This window comes from Falco cherrug, chromosome 4 (assembly GCF_023634085.1).
Source record: "Falco cherrug isolate bFalChe1 chromosome 4, bFalChe1.pri, whole genome shotgun sequence".
In the NCBI taxonomy this organism is placed as follows: domain Eukaryota; kingdom Metazoa; phylum Chordata; class Aves; order Falconiformes; family Falconidae; genus Falco; species Falco cherrug.
This window is the reverse complement of record NC_073700.1, coordinates 23,375,353-23,402,194: the sequence shown is the minus strand read 5'-3', so window position 1 is coordinate 23,402,194 and position 26,842 is coordinate 23,375,353. Positions and strand designations below refer to the sequence as shown.

At 46.4% G+C, this 26,842-nt stretch overlaps 1 long non-coding RNA gene across 30 annotated transcripts in view; it reads left to right on the top strand.

Annotated features, from left to right (window-relative positions):
* Positions 1 to 26,842, top strand: part of LOC114017065 (uncharacterized) — a 206,799-nt gene that overhangs the window by 165,535 nt on the left and 14,422 nt on the right. For 26 of the 30 annotated variants that reach the window (XR_008731891.1, XR_008731890.1, XR_008731889.1 and 23 more), the window contains 5 exons: positions 8,358 to 8,470; positions 18,327 to 18,458; positions 19,917 to 20,057; positions 23,395 to 23,513; positions 24,713 to 24,895. This is a non-coding gene — a long non-coding RNA (uncharacterized LOC114017065). The remainder of the gene's footprint in view (positions 1 to 8,357; positions 8,471 to 18,326; positions 18,459 to 19,916; positions 20,058 to 23,394; positions 23,514 to 24,712; positions 24,896 to 26,842) is intronic. The other 4 variants (XR_008731870.1, XR_008731873.1, XR_008731872.1 and 1 more) reach the window with 4 other exon arrangements.

Genomic DNA, 26,842 nt, shown 5'->3' with positions numbered 1-26,842 from the left:
GTGAAGGGCTGGCAGAGAAGGGGAGGAGGCAGGATGCTGCCCGGAGCAGGCACCAGCATCTGCAGGAGCCCCCCTGGCTCCAGGGCTGAACCCCACCGAGCTCTGGAGAGCGGGAAGGGGTTGCTGATGCGGAGCTGTGGGTTATTCGTAGCTGCGGGTGGCGTTTGTCCCAGCAGTGCTGGGTTTATAACAAAGCGGGTTGCAGCTGGTGCGGGTGTCAGGAGCTACGGGCGCTTGCATCCAGCCGTGCCGGTTGGCTGCATGGAGCTGGGTGCCGTCTGCCCGTCCTGCCGGGCTGGGGACCCTCCACTGCCCCCCAGGACCCTGCCACCAGCGTCACTGTCTGCAGAGCCACCTGGGAGCCCTGGGTGTGGGTAAGTCAGACGGGGCTGAGCTGATGCCTGTCCCGTTTGAGTGGATGTGATGTGTTTAAGATAGACTGGCAAGCGAGCTGAGGGCGCTTAGCAGAAGGTAACGGTGGTCAATGTTAATACATAACTAAACTGCAGACTGCTGGATGCGACCCACCGTGTCTCTTAGCATAAACCAACTTTTGATTCTGTATCTTATCGTAATTCTCACACATGACAGGCTCTGAGCATGGGGACAGGGCATTTGATGTTATTAGGGCACTTGGCCTGTAGCCAGCAAATCGCTTTGCAGGGGTGTCGTTGTTTTGTGCCATACTGAAATAACATTGGGAATCATAATAAAAAAAAAAAATCCATATCTCATCACAGTATAATCACACAAGCTACCTTTTCTTCTGATGAACAGTCCTACAGGCAAGATAAACTTTCCGTTATCCTTGAACTTTACATGTGCTACACATTGCAGAATTGAACTTTGGCTGGGAGATGCATATGCAGCCTGAGCCGGGCTTTCTGTAAGTGCCAGGCAGATTTAATACTGCGCACAGCGGGTCGCTTGGTCTGTGCATAGCAGCAGCATTTGAATAAAGGTCTCCCAGGTTGACTTCCATTAGAGAAGCCAACATATTTTAAAAATAATATAGGCATAAGCATCTGCCATACTTGAAAATAAGATGTTGGCTTTCCAGGTAATTAGCAGACCTTACCAAAAAAAAGAAAAAGAGTACCTAAGTCAACTTCCAGGGGCTGTGTACCCAGCTGCGGGGAGCAGGTAAGCAGGTTGATGGGTGTAGCATGTACTTCCCTTGTCATGTAGGAAATCAACGGAGAAGAGAAAGGCACAGTGTATAATTAAAACTAAGCAGCAGCGGCAGCAAAGAAAAGGCTGGTAAGGCAGCATTTCCCAGGAGGAGAAAAGAGGAACTCATTTGATTGCTACTTAATTTAGACATGCTTAGGGACTTCTCTCACATACGTTTAGATTTTTGTGACTGTTTTCTGGAGAATTTTTAAGAGGGTCTTGGCAAGTTGCCATGGCAACGCCTTTATTGCAAGCGCTGCATCCACTGCCTGGACGGTGTAGCTGCTTTCCTGGAGAAACAGGAATACACTTGGTGGTTTTTTTTTTATTCTATTTTGCAGCTTTACAGGTAGAAAGTATTAGTTCAAACTCTCGGCCTCAGCCCCATGTGGTTTCTAGACTCCTCTGGAGCAGTTCTCTTCTGTGCAGGGTGCAACAGGCTGGAGGGGGGGCAAGACTTGCTCCTTACCCCCCGTGTCTCAGCCTGGCAAATGGAGAATAATAATAGTGACCTGTTAAAGGAAATTTTCAGAGTGAAAGCTGAAATAACACTCACTTTATAAACCCTAATGACAGGCTTTTGGGGGAAAATCAAAGGATTATATAGACTTTTTTGCTTCTTTAAAGCGGGAGGCACAGCAATGCTGTGCAATTTTTCCCGTGCTCCGCAGAGGAGCGGACATGGCCAGCTGGGTGCTTGCGCTCTGCATCCATTTCTCAACTGCTTTGCTGTGCCAAGCAGGGATGTTCCTGGGCCTGAGCAGAAGGCAGTATGGACACAGAACGTGAGACTGAAAACTGTGACATCTCGAGAACCTGCATTTGCAGGGGTGTCCCCGAAAGGAGCAAGGCACGGGATTCCGGCAGCCGGTACCTGCCGGCGCAGAGCCTGAAGGTGCTCAGCGAAGGCTGCCCTCTGTGCACCCTGGCTACCAGGTCTGCAGCTCCGCTCTGCTGGCTGGGGGGAGGTGGGGGGAAATGTGGCAGGGCTGGTCTCTGCCCCCCAGCTCGGAGGGAACAGCCAAGGAGAGCCGGTAGCTTAACACCGAGGATGCTGGAAGGGCTCTGAGCAATGCCATGAGAGCTTGGGGAAGGCTCTGAATTACCAAATCGTCAAGGTTTTCCTTCCTTTCCTCTGTAAAATAGAAAAATACACTAGGAGGGAGGTGTCTACCGTGTCTGGATTCTCATTTAATAGTAGCTGCAGAAACAACCCCACAAATTCCCACAACCTGCTGCTGTTGAGGTGTTAGACTGTGGGACCTGCATCTGCTGGAGCCACGGCCATGGCTGAAACGATCCTCTAGGCTGCAAAGGTGTGAATGGAGCTTTTTGATCCCTGATCTTGATTTTTATTTCAATTTTCAAAAAAGTGTACCTCAGCTCTTAATGTTAATGCAGAAAAAAACAAGTATTCATTTTTAATTACTTTTTACCTGCTTCAAAAGAATTTTTTTAGTACTTCGTTTTTGAAACGTGAGGTTTGTGGAAGTTGTAAATAATTTTTTGTGGTGGTCATTAAGAACAGGGTTTTGCTTCAAATTCACATCATCACATATATACCTTGTATTGCTGTGCAAAGAAACCCCCGAACTATTTTTAGGGAGTTGATTTGGAACTTAAAACCACATACATCAAACAAATGCATACAGATGGTGCTTCATTTGCTTTACTTTTATTCCATATCAATCAAACCCACCAACGTATCTTGGGTATTAGGAACACAGCCTGTTCAACTGCGGAAACACATTTTCAGTTATATCGTGGCTATTGATCAAAACTCAGTAATCTGTATCTTAGAAGATATTAAGAGTTCTATCTGAAGATCAATCAGTTTTCTTAATCTTAATTGCTCACTGTAGCAAAGGGGTTTGCTTTGAGCAAACTGCAGACGCTGGGCTAAACCCGGCTGAAGTACTGCAGGCGGGCTGCATAGGGCAGACAAGCTCAGGAAGCGTGTGTGCCAAAAAGTGATGGGTTTGTCCACTTTTGCAGGTGGGACACCTTACAGAACCCACCCTGGGTGTGAGAGCGGTGCTGCATGAGGCTCAGGGCAGGCAGCCAAGCTGCCCCAGCGCAGCACCCTGTCCTTGCCAGTCTGCGGGCGGGTTCGTCTTCCCTGGGGACTGCAGCGACGTATTTGTCGCTGGCATTTTGGCGAGGAGCGCATCTCTCTGAAAATGTTGACAAAAGCAAGGGTAACTCTGGAGATGCTCCGATTGCTTAAGGGTTGTGCTGATGCATATCAACATTTTGAGCTTAATCATTACTCGGGCATTAGCCAGTAATTTACAAACTTCAGTCACAACTTGCAGGGCATTTTTTTATCCATGAAGCACCTAGAAAGGCGCTTGAATCCTTGTTTCCTCTAGAACTGTCTCCAGAGGGCACTGCGTATTCAAAGCGTGGAATGTACGAATGTGCTGTGGGATGGGGTTGCTGGCAGTGTCCGTCACGTGTCTTCACAGGGCTCTCATGGTTCTGCTGCCTGTGTTGCGGTGAGTAACGCCATTGAAGTTGAATGTCTGAGGCGTCTCTTTGTAGAAGAGGAATTTGCAGTGTTCAGGGAAAGCGTACGTTGTTGGTCCTTTAGGATCAGATGGATTTCAGAAAGGGCCTCTTTGATCATTGAATAGTTTCTTGGGCAGCCATAGCAGACAGACACAAACTTCTCCAAAATCCCGTTGGTTTTGCTCTGTCTGTAAGACCGTTCCAGTCCCACCCAGTAACTTCTGCTCTGAGTTGGTGCTTGGGAGTCATCTCTGTGCCTGTGCCTCTTGCCGCGTTGCTCGCAGCGATGGAAGCTGCCAACCAGGGCCAGCTAAAGTCATGCTACGGCAGCTTTTGAGTCCCGGCTTGTCCGCAGGGTGCCCTGGGGACAGCCGCAGTCAGCCTGGTGGCCTCTGTAGGGGGACGCGCGCACAGGCTGCACAGAGCCGAGCTGCCCGCTGCAGCCTCTGGCCGTCCCCACGCCAGCGCCCTGCCGCCCTTCTCAGGCAGTTTGATTTAGAGCTCATCGGTATTCCCGATGACGGTGGTAGGAAAACTTTCATTTATCATGAGTTGTGCCTCTAATGAAATATCCATTTCCCAAATCAACTGCTCAAATTTCCTGTCACTTGAATGACTTGATATAGCATTGGAAGTATTACTTTCGAGTGCTAACAACCACTGAGCACTAATGCACAGAGGAAAGGCTCTGAGCCTCTAAAAGCCGAGTTTCCTTGCCAAAACTAAGTATATGACTGGCAGGGAGAGTTTTTCTAATATTTATGCACTCTTAATGGTGTTACCTCTATGACTGTGCTTCTACATTAGTGCTCTCCTGCCATAATTTTTACTCAAATAAGCTCTAGGTATGGAGACTGCAACTTTGATTCAAGCCATTGATGAAAGGAGTCCTTTCCACCTTCTCTCCTGGCTTTTTCCACCCCTGGGCTGCCTATCCCTGCCCTTTCCCCTGTGCTCACATTAATCTTCTTTTGCTCTGCCAGTCTGTACTCTGTTTCCCCTCTTCCTGCTGTCTTCTGGGCTACCAAAGCCAGAGCCTTCTAATGAGCGGTGAGTAGCGTTCACGACTCTTAACGGTCAGGGGCTCATTTCATGGACTTCGCAGCGCTTTTGTATTGGCAGTGGTCTCGTAAAACCACGTCAAATGATGTATCATCCTTCTGACTTAATGGTAAAATGCGATGTTTTCAGCATTTCATCTAAAATGTGAGGTTTCAAGCCAACACTCGTTCGGTTTGGCAGTTTGTTTAATTACATTGGAGCTCATGTTAGATGGCGTTTGCAGATGCTGCCATCACGGGTAGGGCTGGGCTGGCCATGCCGCCGGTGGGCTGGGAACAGCATTAGGGTGTTGGCGGTGGTCCAGGAAACCCTCTGGCAATAGATATTGAAAAAGATGGTTTAGAGGAGCAATATCAGTTCACAATGAGGGTGCAAAGCCTAACAAAGAATGCCAAGCAAGCTATGGAAAACAAAAATCGTGTAAGATGCATTTGCTTTGGAGGCACTGGAAGAAATAGAAGAGATGATTGTAAAGGTTGATTGTGAAATGATGGGTAAGGAGAGGGATAGAAAGCTTTGCCTCTAAGAAATATGCAAGAGAAACAGGAGGGGAACCACCATGCAACATGTTTCCTTGTGTTTTCTAGCAGTGATAATATTACTAAGAATATGAAAAAATAATTAATAGTTATGGTGTTAAGAAGGGCAAAAATTAAAGACATTTTTTCTATGAGGTTACGTTCTGTCTTCTATCTACTCTAAACATAAATAATTTACTATTTGTGATTTATGTTGTTAATCTAAATTACATTTTTCTTGGGTATGAGACTGCAGTAGATTATGATGTTTGCAGTGCCAAAGGCTGTGTTATGTCTTTTATAGAAGATAAAGTCCTGGCTCATGTGTTTTGTGATTCCAACTTCAAATTACATTATTCACCTCTGCCTCTGTGGTTTTATACCATATTCAAGATGCGTGCTAGCAGTGCCTTCTTGTATGCCAGGAAGATGTTTCTGTTTTTTATCTTTATGAAGGACCACATTATTTATTTGGAACACACCAAATGCCAACAAGTACTCATGCAAGCAGCAAGCAAAACCTCACAGCAAACAATGTGACACTAATCTGTTGTTTGTGCTAAAATACAGAAAGGAAATTACTGTTTGGCTGTCATGAAGCTCATAAAGGAAAAAAAAAAGAAAAATGCCACTGAAAAAGAATAAGCTTCAAAAGAAAGTTCCATTATCAGTTTGTTTCATGCCTTGTAGCTCCAGCTGCAAACAATCCCTTTCATAAGTACACCCTCAAGATAAATGGCAGCACAATTCTGGTGGTATCATTGAGATAAAACCACAACTCTTCTCCATCTGGGGGAGGGAAGATCTGCTGAGACTACTGCTTTATTTTGTTACATCTCATCACCATCTTGGGGGAGAAAATGAATATGTATCGTCTGTTATCTTGTCATTTTTGAGCCAAACATCTTAAAATACATTTTCTGTGAAATAACCCTAGGGATTTCAAGACCAGAATAAATTATTAGAGCAGTTTGAGCTTGGAGTCCCTGTACTTGCTTTAAATGTGGCAAAAGCTCTTCCTAGTGTACAGATGAGACTTGCTTTTGCTTAGTAACCAAAGAAAAGAGAAAAAGGAGGAAAAAAAGAAAACCCAACCCAAAGTTTACTTAGCCTAGGTGCCAAACCAGGCAGCTGCTTAAAACTTAAAGCAGAAGAGGAAACAGCCTCAAGTTGCGCCAGGGGAGCTGCAGATTGAATATTAGGAAAAATGTCTTCACTGAAAGCATTGCCCAGCATGGCACAGGCTGCCCAGGGAAAGTGGTGGGGTCACCATCCATGGGAGTATTTAAAAGACATGTAGATGCAGCACTCGGGGACAGGGGTTAGTGATGGCCTTGGCAGTGCTGGGTTAACAGTTGCATGTGATGATCTTAAAGCTCTTTTCCAACATAAATGATTCTGTGATAATGCACAAGCTGATGAGAGCATTTAGTGAAGCTCTCCAAGGGCTTGAACTGCAGATTGAGTAGGTGTGGTGTGGACAGATCGGATGTCGAATGCACTTTGAGATCCCAGCACTAATCCTCTATTTATTGCATTGGAATTTGTTAATGCTGTCTGGTGGCTGTTTTCCTTAGGCTCAGTAGTAACTTTACAAGAAAATGCCTCCGAGGCCCTTGCCTGGCTGAAGGATCCCCTGGCCATCTCCAGCAAGTAGTGCTGGGCACAGCACCCGTACAGTACCACGCAGCAGAGCAGCAGCGCCCATGCAGCACCATGCAGCAGCACCCATGCAGCACCACGCAGCAGAGCAGCAGCACCACGCAGCAGAGCAGCAGCACCACGCAGCAGAGCAGCACGGGCTGTGCAGCCGCCCGTCCCCAGCCTGCCCTGCCCGGGGACGTCCAAGCTCCACTTAATTTGGCCAAGTGCTCTTCCTGGACGGGGGCTCCCAGCAGGCAGCCAGGTCTCTTTTCTGATAGCTCTTGTGAATATATAATAACTGTCTGACTATAACAAGATCATCACACTGCCCCTGGAGTCAGTTCACTATGAAACTGCTTTATGGTATTCAAACTGAAAGAAAATTGATAGCTTGTCCCAGTGGAGATGCTGCTATAAATTCTATATAGCAGTGTAAATCAACCCCAGGAGAGCAAGGTCAGCAGCCTGCTGCCTGCTCCCCTGCCCTCTGTCCGGAGCAGCCCGAAGGCTCTTGCAGGGAGCTGGTGGCCCAACCAGGGTGGCCCTGGACTCCTGCCACCCCAGGGATGCTGCCAGCAGCTCCGCAGGGTTTGCTGGCACGCAGGCAGGCGGCAGCGCATCCCGGGAGCCTGTCCCTGTGAGGGCCTGACATGGTCTGAGGGCTTAAACGTGATGTGTGTCAGCAGAGCAAGGGGTTACGCTGGGTATTGTGTAACCCTGATAATTATAAAAACCCATTTTGGAGAGATCTGTTCCTCGCCACCGCATTGTGTCTCATTGCTGAGAGATGGTTTCCAATCTGAAAGCACTTAATGAGATAATTTGTGATGAGCTTTAATGAGTTTCAGTCATTACTTGGCTTGCTTCCACCACCACAGTGCTGATGCCCTGCAGCCACTTTCACACCACTTTCACAGGTAGAATTTAGTCCTAAAAATTGGGGGGGTGGTTTGTTGTTTTTTTTTTTTTTTTTAAAGCACTGCAGTCTAAATCATGTCATATTCTCAGTGAAACATTCAGAGAGTAAATGTGGTGTCCTGGAGAGAAAAGTGTTATTCCCAATTTTCACATAATGGAGCTACAACATAAAAATGCCCTGTGCTGCGTAATTCTGAAAGTGGAGCCAGAAATAAAACCCCAGATTTTTTCCCAAAGTGAATTTCAGTCTCCCATATCCACAGCAAGAATAAAAGTTTGATTTCCTTCAATATAAAAGAATTACAGCTTAGATTTGCATAGATTGTCATACTGCTGGGTTATGCCAGCTGAAGTTTCTGGATCCCGCCTTGGTGCAGGAGGTGAGCCTATGCAGTCAAGGGTAAGAGCAATGGTAAAATCTAAAAAGCTACTTTTACTTTCCTTCGTTTTGTCCTCACTGATGTACATGTTTACTATTGTTTTAGGTAGAAATTACAGATGTATTAAAGGATTTATTTCTTTTTCTTCTAGTGGCAATGAAAGAGCTAAATCTGCGACCAGAGCCACAACCGGGGGTCTCTGTGGCCAGCGCAGGGCTCAGCCACAACCCTGCTGCTGCTCGGATCCGTGCTTGCCATTTCCGGGTACGTTACTGGCCCTAGGTTTGGGGCAACTCACTCTGTTTGTGCTGACTCTTTAAGACATATAAATTATATACGATGAGAGATACTAATGATACAAGGTCCTTGGTGTAGGCATGTGCATGGTGTTTGAGCACAGATAAAGGCTACTTTTGAGGTGCATTGCCAAGACAAGTGATGCCCTGCAACCTTGGATAGACTTGAAGAAAGTCTAAATTGCAAACACAGGTCACCATAATTTTCCCAGTTGCAATGCAGGAAATTCCATTTAAATACAAGAAGAAATCCTTCCTCTCTGAGGGTGGCTGGACATCGGTGTAGGCTGTGCAGGGGGGCTGTGTGATCCCCTGCCCAGGCGATGAGGGTGCTGTGTCCTTGCCCAGGCTAGGATACAGCCTGACACCCGCCAAGACCGCTGCAACCTGCCTCCAAGAGATTCTAAATGTTTTTTAAACATACCCAGGTGATTGATGTTTATGTGTCTCCCCTGTAGCAAACGAAACCTTCTCTTCACAACTATTAACTGTTAGTCGTAAACTACCCTTAGCTGAGCTGTGCATTTCAGAGGTCTTACAGTAATGGGTGACATTCAGATGTATTTGGAAAAAAAGTAATAATCCTTGTTTCTAGGAAAGCTCTTAAATTTAGAGGTGTTTGTGATTGCTGGGAAGTATAATTTTTTTGTGTATGTAGGTTATTGTATTTTAGGAATGGATGAGCAGTATCAGGTCTCAAAGCTAATGGTATTTATTCTGGAGGGCGTTCGGGGATGTTTGCTGTGAACGGCTGGGGTCAGGACAGGGTTGGGGCTGGAGAAGAACTAAAATGAATTTATTCTGAAATTTCCCAGTGCGGCTCAGTCTGTGACTCTCCACTGCCGCCCTCTCCACAGCATCCCCCTTCTCCCTCTGGGCAGTCAGCCCTGAGGCACCACGACCTCGCTCCTCCCCGGAGACATTTCTCACCCCTCTATTTAGAAATGACTGTTCTGAATAATTTAGTACATTGGAAATCTTTGTTCTGTACCTCCAGGCTGATGTGGAAATTTGTCTCAAACTTGAAGGCTATCTGAAATCAATAATATCATCAACTTCACCTGCATTTACAAAGATAATATTTCCATAATATTGCCAGATTTCAAAGGGAAGAAGAAAGGCTGTGCAGTAGGAAAAAAAATCATAAGTATTGCAGTGAAGCAGCATTAAATTTTAGAAAACTTTTCCAAGACCATTAATTGAACTTTCTTACAAGATTTAAATGAGATATTGAAAATCAAACACTGTGGCCTAGTTTTAATTGCCTGTTCTCCGATACAGCATAATCTTAGAGGTGTAGTTTCTATTTTGTATCTGTAAAGAAAGATTCAGCAACCCCCAGAGAACTGGTGTCATCTCTTTACTGCTTCAGAGATCGACATAGCATTTAAAATTATTTATCTTGCGTGTATGCCAGTTTCTCAGCTGAACTCCTGTGTGCCAGCACGCTTCGGAGAGCATTTGTTGTGGGTACTTAAATCCAGTTCCATGGTGCTGCTAAAAGCAAGTCTTAATGTAAATATTGTTAGGAGTGACTTAAAACTAATGCTTATCACTGCTCTGGTTCAGCACTGCCATGTCCCTCCCAGTAGCTTCCAGCCTCCCGTGTGGGGTTACCCCCCTGCCCATTACGGAGGGGCTGCTCAGGTCGCTCTGGGTCTCAGGAGCTGTACCTGCGCGAGGGGCAAGGCTGGGGTTCTGAAACTTCACTTTTTTGGGTATGTAAATGGAGTTTCACCTTTCAGCCTGGTCCCTTCCCAGGCTTCACTATTTCTCATTGTGAACTCAGTGCTTAATGTTATTGCCTTTTTTAAATTGTTTTTGCGGTATGTGAAAGGCAGATACCAACAGTACATGTACTCTAAACCCACATGTGTTTCTTGACGTTACTCCCGTGTACTCTTGGACGAGGCAGCTGCCGGCTTGGCCCCCAGGGTGGGTTGCTGTGTGCTGTACAGCCCTGCATCCTGCCTGGACACTGACACCCAGGACCCTGGGCTGAGCCGGGGTACAGGGATGCCCAGGCAGAAAGCCAGGTTTTACCCTCTGCCTGCATGAGAATGAATTGTCTTTCAGAAAGGAGGTGTGTCATTTGCTATTATTCACTGTCTTTAAAGAAATCTTTAAGGCAGGAGGATAGGAATATTCCAAATGCTTGGGCTGAGCTGGCAGTAACTGGAGCTGCAGTGATTTGTTGGGTTCCCAGCCCAGTGAAGACCCTCGATTATGCAGACAGGGCTTGTCGAAGGTGGGCAGATGCTGGACCAAGTCAGCACAAAATTGCAATAGGGAAACATTTAACCTGGTAGGTTCTGCGTCTAAAAACTCTGCTGCTTGGCACCCTTGCCTTATATGCACACTCTACTGCATTTCCAGTGTCTGTTTATTCGGACAGTAACCTGTGAATACTTGATCATCAGAGTTGACTAAACTTGATATTTTGTTTTTTGGGGGGTATCACACATGCTAAAAAGGGAGACAAAATGTGCAATGAATGAAAAGCAGTTTTCCAGTTCATGCAGACCAAAGGGTGCTGCTCTAAACCCAGGTACCACATGTGTGCCCCTTGCCAAGCCCTTGGTGCTGCAGACTTGCAAACCATTTCTCTGGCTGTAGCTGATAAATACGGGCTCCTCGTGGCTGCCTGCTGTACCGACTGAGTTACACGTGAAGTCATTTAAAGATGGACGGAGCAGACCTGCGTGGAAAGGGTAGGAGGATTTATTTCAACCCCTCTGCACAGGTCTGCAACACATGGTTGCAGCAGTCCCCCCTGCACCCCCCGACGCTGATGCAGTGCAATTTGTTTGCTGAGTGGTGCTGAGCGAGCTGATGCAGCCAGCCTGCTGGCACGAGTCCCAGAGGCTGGGTGCTGTGTTTATTTCTAATGAGGAGAAAAATGCTGGAGAACACACGTGGCATGACTGTACATACTGAGCCCCCGATGTTCAGAGCACAGTGGGACATTCGTTATTCCATCCGCCAGAGTGCCTTGGTGAGTGGAGCATGACTGCCCGTCAGACACGGAGATAAGGATGCGTCCCCGGCAGCTTCAAGTGTCTGTCTGGTCCACCAGCAGATATAATGACACTGGGCATTAACACTAGGAATTTTTTCTTTGTTATTTTCATGTTTTAAACCGATAGCTTGTAGCAAGGAAAGAAAATATGAACTTTGTAATGTTTGTATTGGCGAAGTAAATAATGGTAGGAGCCACCCTGGCCCAAAGCACAGTTGGTGCTTTGCACCGCAGGCAGCGATCCCACCCCACGGGGCGCTTGGGAATGCAGTACAGTGGGAAGGGGGCAGACCCTTTTGCTAAGTTTGGTAGTTCTGTGCTGTACTGACATTTGTTCCCTGCCCTCACACAATTGTGGCCATGTAGACAGCTACTTTGAGGCAAGGACAATTGAAGGGATAAAAATACACACTGTATTTTAAACTTTCACCGGTTCCACATGTATTCAGCAGTTGGTTTGTCAACTCACTAGCTGACACTGAAGAGCAATTCTGTGATATATGTTTGAAGTTGTTTCACCAAAGCAAAAATCGCCGCAATTTCCTGCCATGGCATCTGCTGGGAGGACGGCTGCTCCCCAGCAAGAGCCCGCGTCCTGCCCTTGGCCAGCACGGAGCATGCTGCTGGGGGGGCGAGGGGGGGCATGGGGGTGAGGGGGGGGGCGGGGGGAAGGCCGCCACACACCCACCTCAGACACCAGGGCTGGCAGCAGAGGGTGGAAGACGTTGGCGCCTGTTGCAGCCGTAAGCTGGCCGTGTGGGGCTGACCCTAACCTCTGCCTCGAGGGGAGGTGGGTTGGCTGGTGGGTCAGTGCAGCACGGGAATACCGTGTCCCCAGAACGTTGTAATGAGAAATGACCAGAGATAAGGATTTAATTATGCAGCTGGAGGGTTTCTGAGGTAGCCTGCCCGAATGCTGTTCAGGCTGCTCTCATGGAGAGCAAAGCCTTGAATGTAGCAGAAATCTGGCTGATGGTTCCATGGGCTTTGGATCAGGAGAGCCCAGAGCAAGGTACAAAACGTAAAGCTGAATCCCAGTTGCATGTGAATCTTACCTATCGCCAAGTTAAGAATAGCCAAGTTTTACTCTATTATAGACCTTAGAGCAGTAAAACAATCTTCTGCTTATGTTGTCTCCCACTGGTAACAGAAGATAGAGCTTTCTGGATATATTGTAGATAACATGTTTGAAGCAACTGAAACTGTACTTTTATGTTGTGAAATAGTAGCAGGAAAGTGGTAAACACAGCTTTAACTTCTTTCTTAGGAGACTTAGTGGCTAGTAAGAGGAGGGGGAAAGCCACTTCTGGTGTTCGTGTAAGCAGCCACGCAGTGTTCCCCTGGGCTGCGGCTCCTCCAGGCTGACCCACGGGAGCTGCCCGTCCCAGCAGCCCGGTACAGTCTGTGCATGGGTGCCATGCACAGCGCGGATTCAAGGCTTGCCTTTTCATACTGCACTTAGGAAAAGAGTTCCCTCGGTCATTTTGCCATTTGAAATTTTCATAAACTGCTGAACATTTGATGAAAACAACAGCAATCCTTACTGTGCTTCCTGTGTGTGTCAGTGGATGGCTTGCTCTGGGGTCTCGGGGTTTCCTTATAGGTCTGCAGTTGGTGTTTATTTGAGAGTAAACGCACCTGCAGGATGCAGTTAATGATATTCTTTTTGAAGTATCATAGAAGAAACTCCCAATATTGGAAACATGTGGTTCATGGTAGAGAAGGTTTAATGCAACTTGATAGCAGTGAATTTTTGATGCACCAGGGGTCCAATAATAGCCATAAAGTCTCTCTTAATGGGCAAATAAGCAACTCTGGAGAAATTAAAATAATTCACTGTATTAATACTACAGGTTGAGCAGTAAACAGGACATTGTTTATGGAAAAAGAGACCAATTTAAATCCAAAGGAATCCAAACTCTCTCCTTTCAAGAAAGTGTACAGCTATTTTTCTTTTGCAGCTCCCAGCAGCTGTCCGGTGGAAGGGGTCCTCCATGCCGGCATGGCAGAGCAGGCGCAATTTCCATCTGCTTTCTGTTCCCAGCAGAAGCAGGAGCTGCTCATTCTTCTTCCCCATGCCAGTTACACGCCATGGCAGTATTCATTGCCTTCGTTGCGACTCAGTGTTAGCCATCACTGGAGAACAGGCTGATACGTATCCCAGTTACTACTGAGTAACTGAAACGCACCCTGGGGAGACTTAGCTCTCAATTTATGGGGCATATGCACTGGGTTTGGTATTGACTTTTCTAAATCTGTTATCTCTGCATGAATCACATCCATACAGAAGTGGGAACTTCTGACCCAAACTTAAACATGTACTTAAAAGCCTCAACCAGATGAGAACAATAAATTGGATAGCTAAGTGTTGTGTATGTTGGAAATGGCAGATGCACAGATGGCAGGAGAGGCAAAACGTGTATAAATCTGACAGTTTGGAGAACTATGATATTTACACCTGGTGAATGCTTAAAGAGAGTGGCTGTAATAATACATCTATGTTTCTAACTGCTGATCCCTTTTCTTCTTTTTCTTTTTTTTTCCTTGAGAAAGCATTTACAGAAAAATTATAAAGATAAACCCGTATTGCTTCCCATTCATACCAGAGAGTGGCAGCTTCATTTCCCAGGGTATTGGTTAGCCTGCCTCACTACTTTTTAATGCAATTCCCAGTAATTTGTAATTTCTGGCCATTTTTAATGGCGACATTTTAACCTACCAACAGTCATTAAATACTCCAGTTTCTTTCATCTCCTCCGTGATAGACTGGCCAATCTTTCCATGCAGCTCTGTTGATTGCGTGGTATTAGTTTTCCCCTTACTGAGCCAGCTGGGCTAATGCTGGTGACCAGCAGCGAGTATGGGCAGGGGGCAGAGCCGCAGGAGGAGGGGGAGGAGGGATGGCCATCCTGGGGGGCTGGAGGAGAGCAGTCCTCACTGCGGTGGGCCAGGTCCCCGTCCCGCTGGCTGCTCCCGTGGGCTCCCGCAGGGCCCTTAGTAATGCTTTCAAGGAGATGCTGGCCACGTCCTAGTGCTTTCTTTTTCTGTTTAAAAAGTGTCAAAGCTTTTAAATTCAAAATAATGCCAGTTTTGAGCGAAGCTGGAGGACCGAGGAGGCAGCAGCGTGTGGCAGGCGGTGCAAGAGGGCAGTCGCCCTGCTGCTGGCGAGTATCACCAGTGTGAAGCGGCGCTTCTTGAAAACTGAAGAACTGAACTCATAGCGTTAGTGCCCGTTGTGTTAACATCTGTTATTATAAAAGGCACAAGGAAGTCTCAGGTACGTTCTGCCAGAGGTAAAAGCGTTGTCCAAGGTTCATTGTTACTAGCGTCACGTTTTGATGGAAAGCGCATGCCTGAAGCAGATGACATTTTACCAAATGCATCACTAGTAGTACTACTACGCCAAGTAGAACTGGGAGTCATGTGGGCGACAAGGACAGTGAGTACCACATGGGAACCCGGGTGAAGGTGTGCATGTGCCTGGCCTGTGAACAGTCTGTTGATCGTGTGTTTTCACCTTAATTCTGACACGGCTGAGCACAAGTGCACGGTGTGCTGGCGCTGAGCGTGCCGAGGAGCACGTGGCCGGCTGCGGGGGCGTTGTGCTGGCAGGGCGAGAGGCACTGGAGGTGCTACCGTTGGCAGCCTCTGGAGAGAGGGTGTCTGGAAAACGCACTGATAATTGAGTCAAGCCTGTGTAAACCTTTGGCTATTCATGTGTGAGAGGTGGGGACAATCCTGGGTTTGTTTATAAATTACAACTGTCTTCATACATTGTATGAGACTTTTTGATGAAGTGTCTATAGGTGTGCTTACCCTCACATCTCAGGCCTTGCATGCAAACCAGCTCTGATGAGGTCGAGGGCAGTTTTGTCACCGGCTGTAAAGAAAACAGAATTGCACCAGCATGCTTCTATTTCCGTAGGGCAGCACAGAAGACAGCAAAGAAATCTCGGTCCCAGGTCCATTCTGTGTGCTTTCCCGGGCAGATTTCCCAAAGCAAATCAGACACTGTCCTTTCAGTGACCGGCGCTGTGTTTCGGAGGTCGGAAGGCAAGGGGGTGAGGAGGCACCGCATGCTGCCCGATGCAGCCCCCTGCCTGCTTGCCCGCAGGCGCAGCAGCCAGCCCTTTGGGGGGTGAACGTGTGGTGCGGGGGCGCAGCAGCAGGTAACTGCAGCCTCAGCATCACCAGGAATATAATTTTTTGTTGGGGATGTTTTGGCATGCAGAATTTTGTTTTGATTGGCATCGCTGTGACGTCACACTATATTTATATCTGGTTCCTGCAGGTCTGAGGTGGTTAATGCTGCCGGGATCAGGGTGCTGGGGGAGGGCCAGTTTCTTCTGCCAGGGAGAGGGCTTTGGCAGGTGCTGTTGGAGCACCAGGGTGCTGCCCAGCTCTGCGAGGTGGCTGCACAGGGGTGCTGGGTGTGCTGTGGAACAGCAGCAACAGAGTTCCTTCCCAACTCATGTTCTCTGCCTCCAGGTCGTCGTTCTTGTTCAACAAAGAGGGAGCGTGTGAGCAGCGTACTCAAAGTTTCGAAATTATAAAATGATGATGAGGTTTTTAATGGTATACAGGTGTGAGCAGGGTAGGGCTGATGTGGCAGAGGCTGGGAATGTCGCTGGAAAGGCAAAGTCCCAGCATGGCCAGCTGGAATGCAGAGACAGGCCGGCAGTGGCTCACCAGGTGGCACGAGGTGGCCTTCACGAACCGCAGCGGTGGGGGTTTTCGTGACTGGTGTCACTGGCAGCAGGGATGGATATGGGAAAAGTTTCAGAGGTTGCATTGCCTGCAATAAAATACTGGTTTACATTATGCAGGCGAGAGTTGTGACTCCATAGTTAAAACTGAGTTGAATGTCACTTTTTAACATGTTTTTCTTCTGAGTTTTACCTTGATGCAATTTATTACGTTTGGTCTGAGGATGGATGAGTATGACATGTCTCTGCATAGTGTTTCACACCAGACAGTGTTTTCTCTGTGTCGTAACTTCATCATATTGTATTTTTTGTCTCCTTATGTGGACATATTTATTGATATACTGGAACGTACAGCATTGATTGATGTACATGTATTGATGTGCCTATGTTTGAAATGTCCTCGCTTCTTAGAGAGTGGAAAATAGACTGCATAGTCATAAAAGCTGGTGAAAATTCAAAACACGATGGTAACTTGTGCCTGAAAGTACGAGCAGGGAAGGGTTTTCTATGCAGAAGTGCCCAGGCCTGTGCCCGCGCCTGTCAGGTGGTGTGCTTGCGGGTGCTCCGTGTGGGAGTGGGAGCCCTCGCCCCCGCGCCAGCCCTGCTGTCACCAGGAGCACCAGCATCTCACGCTGGGCTGCTCACAGGGCAGGTACTGAATCACCGTTGCTGCATCCTGCAGGCTGCAGTTCGGGGAATTATATGAAGTTACAGGCAAATAATTATATTGCTATCATACACTGCAGGTAACTCTATGAATAATTACAGTTCTCCTGCCCATTGCTGTACATCAAAGGCTGTCAGATAAGGGTCCATTTCCAGTGTCTGTTCTTTTAAAAGCTGTATGTGATGTATCTGTCCCTATGCTGAAAGCTGTAGCTCATGCTCAGGATAACTACTTTAGCATAGCCACAAGCTCCTCATTTGATCCGTGTCCAGTGAAATTACTGCTTAATGTGAATCAGCCTAAAACTTAGCTCCTCAGTAGAAATCTTGCGGTACTCTGGTCTTGGAGAATGATTTCACCAATGGCAAAATGTTTTACTGTGAAATTGCATTAGCTGCATGCAGGATCAGGGTCTTTATCAGTGGATGTATGTTATCTCTTCCACTGTACACCAAAACCTGAGAAGCCACAAACAGTTCTTTTATGGACTTATAACCACCTCTACAGGTTTTTTACTATATTGAAAACATTGGGAAAAAAACAAAGGGAGTTTTGATGTCTGCTTTCTGACCGGCAGCCCTGTATTCGTAGTCCAGCAGCTATAGTCACAAACAGGAGGCCAGCGCTGCTCACAGAGCGGGAGCACCCTGAACAGTGTTAATGTTTAGTTAACCTTTTCTTCTGATTAATTAAGTGGCTGGTTGAATACTAATCCCTATCCATTACTTACCAATATTGCCATAATTTTGTCTCCCAGGTATAGTAGATTGAAATGCCTGGGAAGCAGCCTGAACCACTGAAGGTACTAGTGGGAACTGCCTTACTTTGTAGGCATAACATGACTGAAAGCGTTTTTCTTCCCCCATGATTAATAAAAAATCAGGCCTCTTATTCCTACCTTAGGTTTTAGTTTTAAACAAGCTGTTGAAATACAGACTGTATGCACACACACACACACACACAAAAAAAAAAAAAAAGGTTCGTAACAGGCTTTGTTTGGATTGAAAACAGAATATTTTTACTGTCTTGGAAATAAAGAAAAATACAGCTATATAAAAGTCTAGCCTCATGTAATAACATAAGGTTGCTTTCTGATTTGTTGGACAAGGAAAATTTATGTCTGCAATCACACTATAAATCTTGACAATTGCACAGAGATTAAAAACATACTGTATGTATATGAGAAGTGCCCCAGTCAACAATGCCTGCTAGAGCCAGCGCTGGGTTCTCTTCTGGGACAGTCTGGTGCCATCAGACGTGGGTAGGAAGGGTCTGGCCAAGCATCTGCTGAGATGAAGGATGCAAAGACCCAGTCAGCATGTGTCTGCAATGGAATGTTACTGCCGCAAACCGAGGAACCGTGCGACGGTCTGCTTTAAAGAGGTGAAGGAGGTATCTCGGTACAGCTCTTCAACTTTCTGCAAAAATCCAGGTTCTGCTCTTCCCTCCTGCGGAGGTGGTGGTGCTGCAGAGACCCCTTGGAAGGACGTGGGGCTCGGCCGCCCTGTCCCTTGGAGCCCGCAGCATTTCATCCTGTGGGCTTCTTCGCAGACTGCAGCTGAGAGTAAGTATTTCACTTCTACTGCCAGAGTTAGTTCTGCTGCTTTATATGATTTCTTCAGTATAAAATGTGAGTAGGTTGCCAATATTAAATCATTTCTGTATAAAAATGGAGAGCCCTACACAGATGTATAGTGCGTGGTTTCAACCAAGGGGCATTCATTGCCTTTTCTCTCTGTACAACTCAGAGTTACTCAGCAGTTTATGCATGAGGGGGGAAAAAAAGTGCAATAGGAGACATAACCAGTACTAACAGTGCACTAAATTGAAAATAAAAAATTTTGCCTTTTGCCAGGTGAATGAGTGAGCAGAACATCAACTTATCGAAAACCAGCACCGATGGAAGTGCAGATTTTTGCTTGAATGAAACAATATTTCACTTTCTATTAAAAAAAAATAATGCTCAGGCTATTGGTCAGGATGTTTCTATGGTAACCAATATAATTTCATTTTAGTGATAGATTACAGAGGAAGACTCCAGGGAGGTTTGAGATGATGGAGTTTCGTCTGACAGAGACAGCCTGCCAGGCTGTGTCTCTGGAGTTATTAGGTGGTTCTGGTTCTGGTTTATATTTACTGAACACAGCTTGGGATGGCTGTGCGCTACAGCGTCTTGGAAAAAATACTAGTTGGGCTATTCAGCTCCGACAAGGAGTAGCACTGAAGTTTGCTCACTACCAGGGTGTTGGTGTAGTGGTAGTCAGCAACCGAATCCAGTCGATCTGACCCAGATGCCCTCATACCTTTTTGTTCCTCAAAGCCCCCGGGGTGTGTGTTGCAGCTCCGTTATTCACATTCCTGTCTTAAACCAGCCGGGGGGAGCCTTGTGAAAACATGTTCATGCACGTGTTTTGCAGCAGTGAGGGAAGGGCAGAGCAAACCCACTGTGGCCCCGGGGATGCTCGGGGATGTCTGTGGCCACCCTGGCACCAGTCTGCGCCGGGGGAGTTAGACCTGCGGTACCCCTGCTCTGGCGACTGGGAGAAGCACCACTTGCTCGGCTCCAAGCTGGCGTTGCTAAACACCTAATGAAAGATCATAAATTGAAAAATGTCTTATCCATAGGTGTTGCATCAGTCCCAGCAAGCCTGAGTAACGGAGCGGAGGAGTGGGGCTGGCCAGTGGGTGCACAGCCGAGGCTGCAGTGCGCTGCAGCCATGGGGCAGGTGATGTCCCGAGCATCCCTGAAGGCCTGCGCTGATGGACCCGGTGCTGCGGGCCCTCCCTCGGGTGGCAGCATCTTCACTTTCTAACGGGTTTGTGGCCCAGACATCATGGAATTTATATTAATTTAAATATAATTTTTATACATTATATATTAATTTAGAGGGAGAGAGAGAGAGAAAGACCAAGGGAGAGTTAAAGGTGTTCAAGTAGGGGAAATATTCTCATCTCATGGAGAGTTAAAGGTGTTCAAGTAGGGGAAATATTCTCATCTCATGTCTTTTTCCTTTCCTTCTAGTTTTCAACGAGGGAGATAAGAACCCTGATGTGCTCTTTTCTTCTGATCTGTCAGACCTTGTTTTTACTTGGTGCCAGGGTCCATGGAGTTACTCCAGGCTAGTGTACTTGGAGCAGAATTTCCCTATAAAATGTGTATCAGGTAATTTTTGGATTTTGAGCCCTTTTACCACAGCCGTGCAGTGCAGGATTGATTGCAGTGGTTTGGTAAAGAATCAGCAAGCAACACAATTTGAGATCTTTGCTTTTAAAAGTTAGCTGCTTATACTGCAGGTATAGAATAGAGGTAAAGATACAGCATGTGGAAGAAAGCTAATTTTCTATTTTTTGGGGGGGATCAATATTCCATGGAAGGGAAAGAGATCTATTCCCAGCTATAGTTTTATAAACAACTTCATTATGCCTATTGTCATAACAGCCCTTTTTATCTCCTCTGTCAATATTTGTCTCTATCAGGCCATGTCTTATCTTTAAAGTGAAAAAATCCATCATTGTGGCAAAAGGGAAAAAATATATATTAACAGCCCTGCTGCTAATTTATATTTGAGGCTCGAGGCCCAGAAGTTTCAAAGAACTCCTGTCTAAAACCAGCACGTTCTGTATTAATTGCATATTAGAGCTGCTGCGGTGAGTTCCCACACCTTTTCAGCCCAAGGTTTAGCAGGAGGTGCACAGGGGAGTGCAGCGGTGCTTGCCACGTGTCTTTGCAGGCAACAAAATGTTGTGAGAGATTGCAGCTGCCCATGGCTGACACCAGTTCCTGGGACCCTCTCTTAGGAAAGTGGGAAAGCGGCGAGTCAGCAGGAGTTAGAGACGGCGGTGGGGAGAGGCAACCTGCAGCGCTCCAGCTGAGCTGGCAGTTCATCCAAATCCCTCTGTAATCTCACCTCGCGTGAAGACTGCGGGTGACCTTGCCTTCGGTGGGGTTTGAAATCCCGTTTGTTACTTTCGAGGCTAATTCTGGTGTAGACTGCCCTTGCCTTGCCTCCAGAGGTGATGTGCTGCCCGTGGCTGGGTGTCCTGGCCGTGCCCTTGGGGGTCCCATGGGCTTGGGCAGCCCCACTTGAAGTGAAAAAACCAAAGTGTACACTTGAGAGTCTCCTAACAATTGAACCAGCAATGAAATTGCACAAAATTTCTGGCTGGAAAGCTGCTCCTGCAGCCACACTGGTGCCAGACTGAACAAGAGTAGGCTTCACGTGGGGCTGGTGTCCCACTTTTTAATTCCCAGGGGTTTTGCTGCAGCAGGTGATGTAGGGGATGTATATGCATTACTAAACCCCTCATTCTTATGTTTCCTTAGCACTGTTGAGACTAATCCGTACTTCATCCTGACATTTCACTGGTTTTAGTTTTGTGAAATCAGTATCCTTATAAAAATATCGTGTATCTACTTAGAGGGGAGAAAGATTTATTGTTCATTGTAACCATTGCTGTTGAGAAAAACACATGAGGTATTTCAGATACATACCATTTCCATGCTCATTCATCTTGAGCGCTATGGAAGAAATTTGTGATATATTTTTATTCCATTTTGACGTTGTGCACAGACATATACAGAAGACTGCAGTGGTAACTGAGCCTCCAATATTGCATTTAATGTGTGTAACACCTGGTGTTAGTAGAGAAATAATTATAGTGCTTAAACTCTATGGCAGGTGTCAGGAATAAAAATGTTCCTTCTTCCTCATTTAAATATACAGGGGATACTCTGCACAGAACAGAGTGAGTTCCAGCCTGTCTGCCGGAACTCTCTGCCGCCTTTATTTGAGACAAAATAAGTCTTAAGTCTCGGAACCAGATTTCTGACTTTACGCTGCTGGGGTGTGCACCAATAAGCATTTCATCATTTAATAGAATTATAAAGAAAAGGTAGAATAAGTTATGTGTATGTGATTTTTATTTGCTTGAGGGCAAGGAAGGTGCCTTTGCAGACTTAAGATGATAAACGTACATCCCTGTGGGGCCTCTTTCCTTGGGCTGGTGGGATTTCCCAGGCAGGAATGTTGGTACGCCCTTCCCTGTAGGCAGCGGGGACCTGCCGGTGCCCCATGCTCCTCTCCCTCATCCTCTGCGGAACAGCACCTGCTTTGAACCATGGGGGTTGGGGAAGGCGTTCCATAGCTTCGCGGGCAGAGCCAGCTAAACAGTGCATGGCGTGCCAGGTGGCAGTGGCCACGCTCTGTGGCTGCTGGCCGGGGATCTGGCTGGGCGCTGGTGCAGCAGGGCTCGGCAGGACAGGGCTGTAAGCACGAGGCACCGGCAGGGGTTGCTCCTTGGGCTTGCAGGGAAGCTGCTAATCTTGCTTTTCATTTTGTCCGGCAGCTCTTCGTGTGCTTGCTCTCTCAGCCTGCGGTAGCTTCTTCGTGGTGTAGCGGGGTGGTGGAAATGCCTGTCCTCATCACAGCAGTGAGGAGTGGAAAGGCTTAATGTGGAATCTGAAGCAGAATGAGGAAAGGGATGGGAAAAAGATGAAACTGAGAAAATCTCTTTAGAACAATTAGTACGTGTCAGTACATAGCTCATCAAATGCAGTGCATAGGCAAATAGCATCATTTTAAAAAGGTTAACACCTTGGCAGAGTTAATTGCTGTTCTTCCTCTAAAATTCCAGTGTAATTTCTGATTTCTTACTCTGTTGTTTATCTTTCAGCTAAGTAGATTTTAAAGAAAAAAAATATTTATGTCAGTTAAGCATTATGGCTTAAATATTTAAGTAAAGCTAAGCAAATGAAACGTAATAGCATAAATATTTAAGGAAAGCAAAGCAAACAAAACCAGAAACTTACACAGCTGAAGGAAACTGCCTCAAATCTGAGGAAGAAAACATTATAGCCAAAAATTTGTACATTAATCATTTAATCACTGAGTTGAGTCATTTTGTGCATTGAACTTTTTTTCCTTCAGATGTTGGGGTTCTTTTTCCTCGTTCTCTGCAGTGCCCTCAGCCTGTATTTTGCTTCTTTGCATGCACAGAGTGGATTCTGAAACTTGTGCTTTTCCTTAGGGAGTGTACATCTTTGCCAAGTATTATGCACCACAAATATTTGTGATACAAGATCCGTTCAATAGATGGCCCATAACCAAGTATGTGGTATTTATTACAGCAGTAGTTACGTTGTCCTCCTCTGTCCAGTGCAAAAACATGTATCTGTGACAAGACTGTGCGGGTCAGCAAAGCCGGTTATATACCCAGCACAGCAACGCTGTAGTCTAAACAGGCTGAAGCAGCCTGGGTGCTATGGATTTAGCAGTTAACGTACAAAAGTGCAAAACAGTTTTAATGTCATCAGTGCTCCTGTGGGACAGTACCTAATTCAAAGAGACATACAGTGATTTATGGATTTCAGTGCTTTTTCCTCCTGGTTGTGCAGAGGAGGCTGGAAATGTGAAGGGCTCTGGTTCTTGGCCATGAATACATGCATCTTCCCATAGCAATTCTTTATTTTTATTCCATTTACATTTTCTTTTGCTGAACAGACTCATGAAGGCAAGCTCAAACACTTTAAAGGGAGCATACTTGGGGAAAAATGATTTGCCTCCTCATCTTGCCTCATTTCTCCATGAGCCTTGACATGCTCAAAAGCCCTGGACTTCAGGTGATTTCCTTGTGGACATCTTCCTCCCGGCACATGTTTCCTGTGTGAACGAAACCTGAGGTTTTTCCTTGTAAATAAAAACAACCTCTGTAGAACTGTGGCTGGAGTGATTCCGACAGAAACGTGGCAATAATCAGCTTGGGAAGCAGGACGCAGTGTTAGAGATGCCACCCTGCCTGAGCTGCTGGTGAGGGGTGGTGCCCCCCGCATCCCTCATCCCCACAGCCTTGCCTTCCCAGCAGCAGGATGCGCCGCTGCCACCGCATCCCGCTGGTTCCCCCGTCGTTCCTGCTCGCCTGGGAGAACTGGGGTCTGTGGGCTGCCCCGGGAGCTCCAGGTGGCCACCTGCACCCCCACGGCAGGTCTGGGCTAGATACAGAGCTGCAGCTCACCCCTGCGCTGTGCAGCTCCTGGGCTGGGGGCTTCCCACAGCCCCCATCCCATCCGATCCCACCCCATCCCATCCCACCCCACCCCCCTGGTCAGGTTGGTGCGGCCGGGACAGGCGGTCACCCCCGGCAGAGGGAACGCTCCAAGCCCAGCTAGGAGCTGCTTTCCGTATTGGCTGTAGATGTATGTTACAGCCTGATGCACTTAATATTTAGCTCTTTTCTTAACAAAGCAAATCCTTGTTTTCTCAGAGTTGTTGGGTTTAGTATTTATAATGTTTATTTATAATGCTTGTAAGTGATAACAATAATTGGTCCTTTTCCACACTGGAAGTCTCTTAATTTATTAAACGAAGGTGATATTTCCTTGCTTGAAGACTGATGCTGATTTCTGCTGTTCAGATAAGTACACTGTACCCTCGGTTATGATCTTAGATAGCAAACAGAGCAGCATTCACATTCATATTATTCACTTCTTATTGCACTAGAAAATGAAGAGGGAGATTTCTTATTTATTGGCTTAATTAACTTTTTTACTTGTGATATCTGTCAGCTTTTGGGTGGGAAGGAAAATTCGTTTAAAAAAGATCAGCAGCATCTTAAAACCCCTTTGCTACTTAAGTAAAACTACTTCAAATATGTTGAATGCATTCAGAAAAGTTCATGACAAAATATGTTTTTAATTTTAAAATTTTCTCTGTACTGAATAATAGAAATGAACGCTAAAGTTCATGAATAGAATTTCTGGTTATTGACTCATTTTAATACTTTACAGCTAATTGCTCTGATTATAATGTCTGTTTTGAATAGTTTTATTCTGTCTGGAACTGGGAAACAAGTTTTCCTGTTATTTCAACTCCCGTTTGGTTTCTGCGCTTTGAATGAGGCGGCCGTGGAGGAGAAGCCGACTGAACAAATGGAAATTAATAAAATATTCTCCCTGCACCTGCGGAAGAAACTACAGCTGATTCATAGTTTCAGCACTGCTTGTAGGTATGTAATTGGGAATTTCTCCCAGTTCTGCAGTCTGACTACCCCTGAAACTCCTGGTACAGTTACTGCGTGGTTATGTAGTGGTTTGGTTGAAGTAATGAGGAATCTCTGTAAAGTTGGACCTGATGTGCCCTGTCACATTGAAGTTTAGTTTTTAGAAAGAAGATGTGGTTCTAGCTAAGTACAAGATGTTTTATGGTTTTGCTTTCTTAAGTTACCTGTTGGGGAGACCTGAATGTAGGTGTGCGTGTACTCGTATAGCTGTGAACCGCAACATAACCCCCCCGTTCAAGGGGGTAGCCTTCTTAGCATCCCGAATGCATCATGAAATATGATACAAAATAAGCATTATGTGGCTGCTGTGCTGAATCTTATTTAGGCAAATAGGAATTTAGCTGTTTTCCTCCTACCTTCCTTTCCACCTAGAAAAACAGAATACAGTTATACAGTGTCAGCAGTTTCTCCTGCCGTGGTGGAGCAAACTGTGGGATTTCTGACCTTAGATTCTGTGTTTCAGTTCCAAGATTACTTTTTTTAGAAATTCTCCTTAGTTGCTTTTTTTCCTCCTTATGTATGTAGTATTTGTCTTTTGTTTGTTTGGTTGGTTTTGTTTGGTTTTTTGGGTTTTTTTGGTCAGATAGAAGCAATTCATCAGCTTCAGTTACGTTATCTTTGTGAGAGGAAGTTTGAGGGGTTTTTATTTTTTTTTTTTTTTTATTTAAGTGGATTTGCTTTACAGTTCTCATCTGGTCACCTTTTGAGCACCATGGCATCTTTGGTCTCTCCCGATTTCTTCTCTTGGGCAGATTTGAAAAGTACCAGCTGTGAAAATAGTTACCTTCAAATTTGCAGACAACAGATCTCTGCATGCTGTTCCTGTGTGTCTGCCTTTCTCACAGGGATTTTCATGGGGGCAGCGAGGAAGAGGAGGACTCCTCAGCAGCCAGCCCTCACCCATGCCAGCTGCTCAGCTCACATCCTTGAAATTCTTGTCAATCCAACTCAGGCTTCCCAGGAGGTGGTAGGAAAAAGACAGGCATTGGGATGCTGTGATACTGAGAGTGTATCAGAAGAGGCTTTATGTTTTGAAGATAAAGCTGTTGCAGGATGAAGGACCCAGGGCTCAGCACAGCCCCCCATCGTGGCTGCACGGGCTCACTGGGAAGGAGCAACCTTGCAACTAGAGAAATGTCTCAGTCATAGAATCACAGAATGGTTTGGGTTGGAAGGGACCTTAAAGACCATCTAGTGCCACCCCCCTGCCGTGGACAGGGACACGTTCAGTAGAGCATTGCTCAGGGAGCAGTGTGGAGCGCAGTTCTGCTGTCTTCTCCTCCACCAGCTCTCACAGCAGTGCACATGGGAAAAAAGGAGCCTAAACTGTCTGCTCCGGTATTACAACAGGCTTAGTTGTCCTGTCGGGGCAATGGATAGCTATTGCAAGGCAAACAAGTCTTCCAGTTGCCCCCTGTGGCAACCAGGACCCAGCACTTGAAGAAAGCCACAGGACAGAAGTGTTTACATGGGTATGGAGCTCTCTCCTTCCCTCCTAACCCTCATTTGCAGCTTTGGCTAGCTTCCAGGCATCGATCCCTGGGCTTTTAGCTACACATCGGCTTTCAGAAATATGAACTCTTTATTCTTCCTCCTGTGTTCACAGTAACGTGGGTGGAAAGCTGTCCCTCCTCCGGGTGTAGTTGCTGGTATCCCCAGGGACAGTGGAAGCCCCTCCATGTGTCACAGGGCACCTCACTGGGCTGAGCTTTAGGTGGGCTTCCGTCAAGTACTCCTGAAACTCCTAAAATAAACCACGCTTGGTTATCTGCTCATTGATGGGTGAGCTCTAATGAAACAACAGAGCGCTATCATGCAGATATGTTTGCTTTGGTCTGCTTTTCCCAAGTTCCATGGAACACCTTCCTTCCATCTGAGGAAACCTCTGGAAAA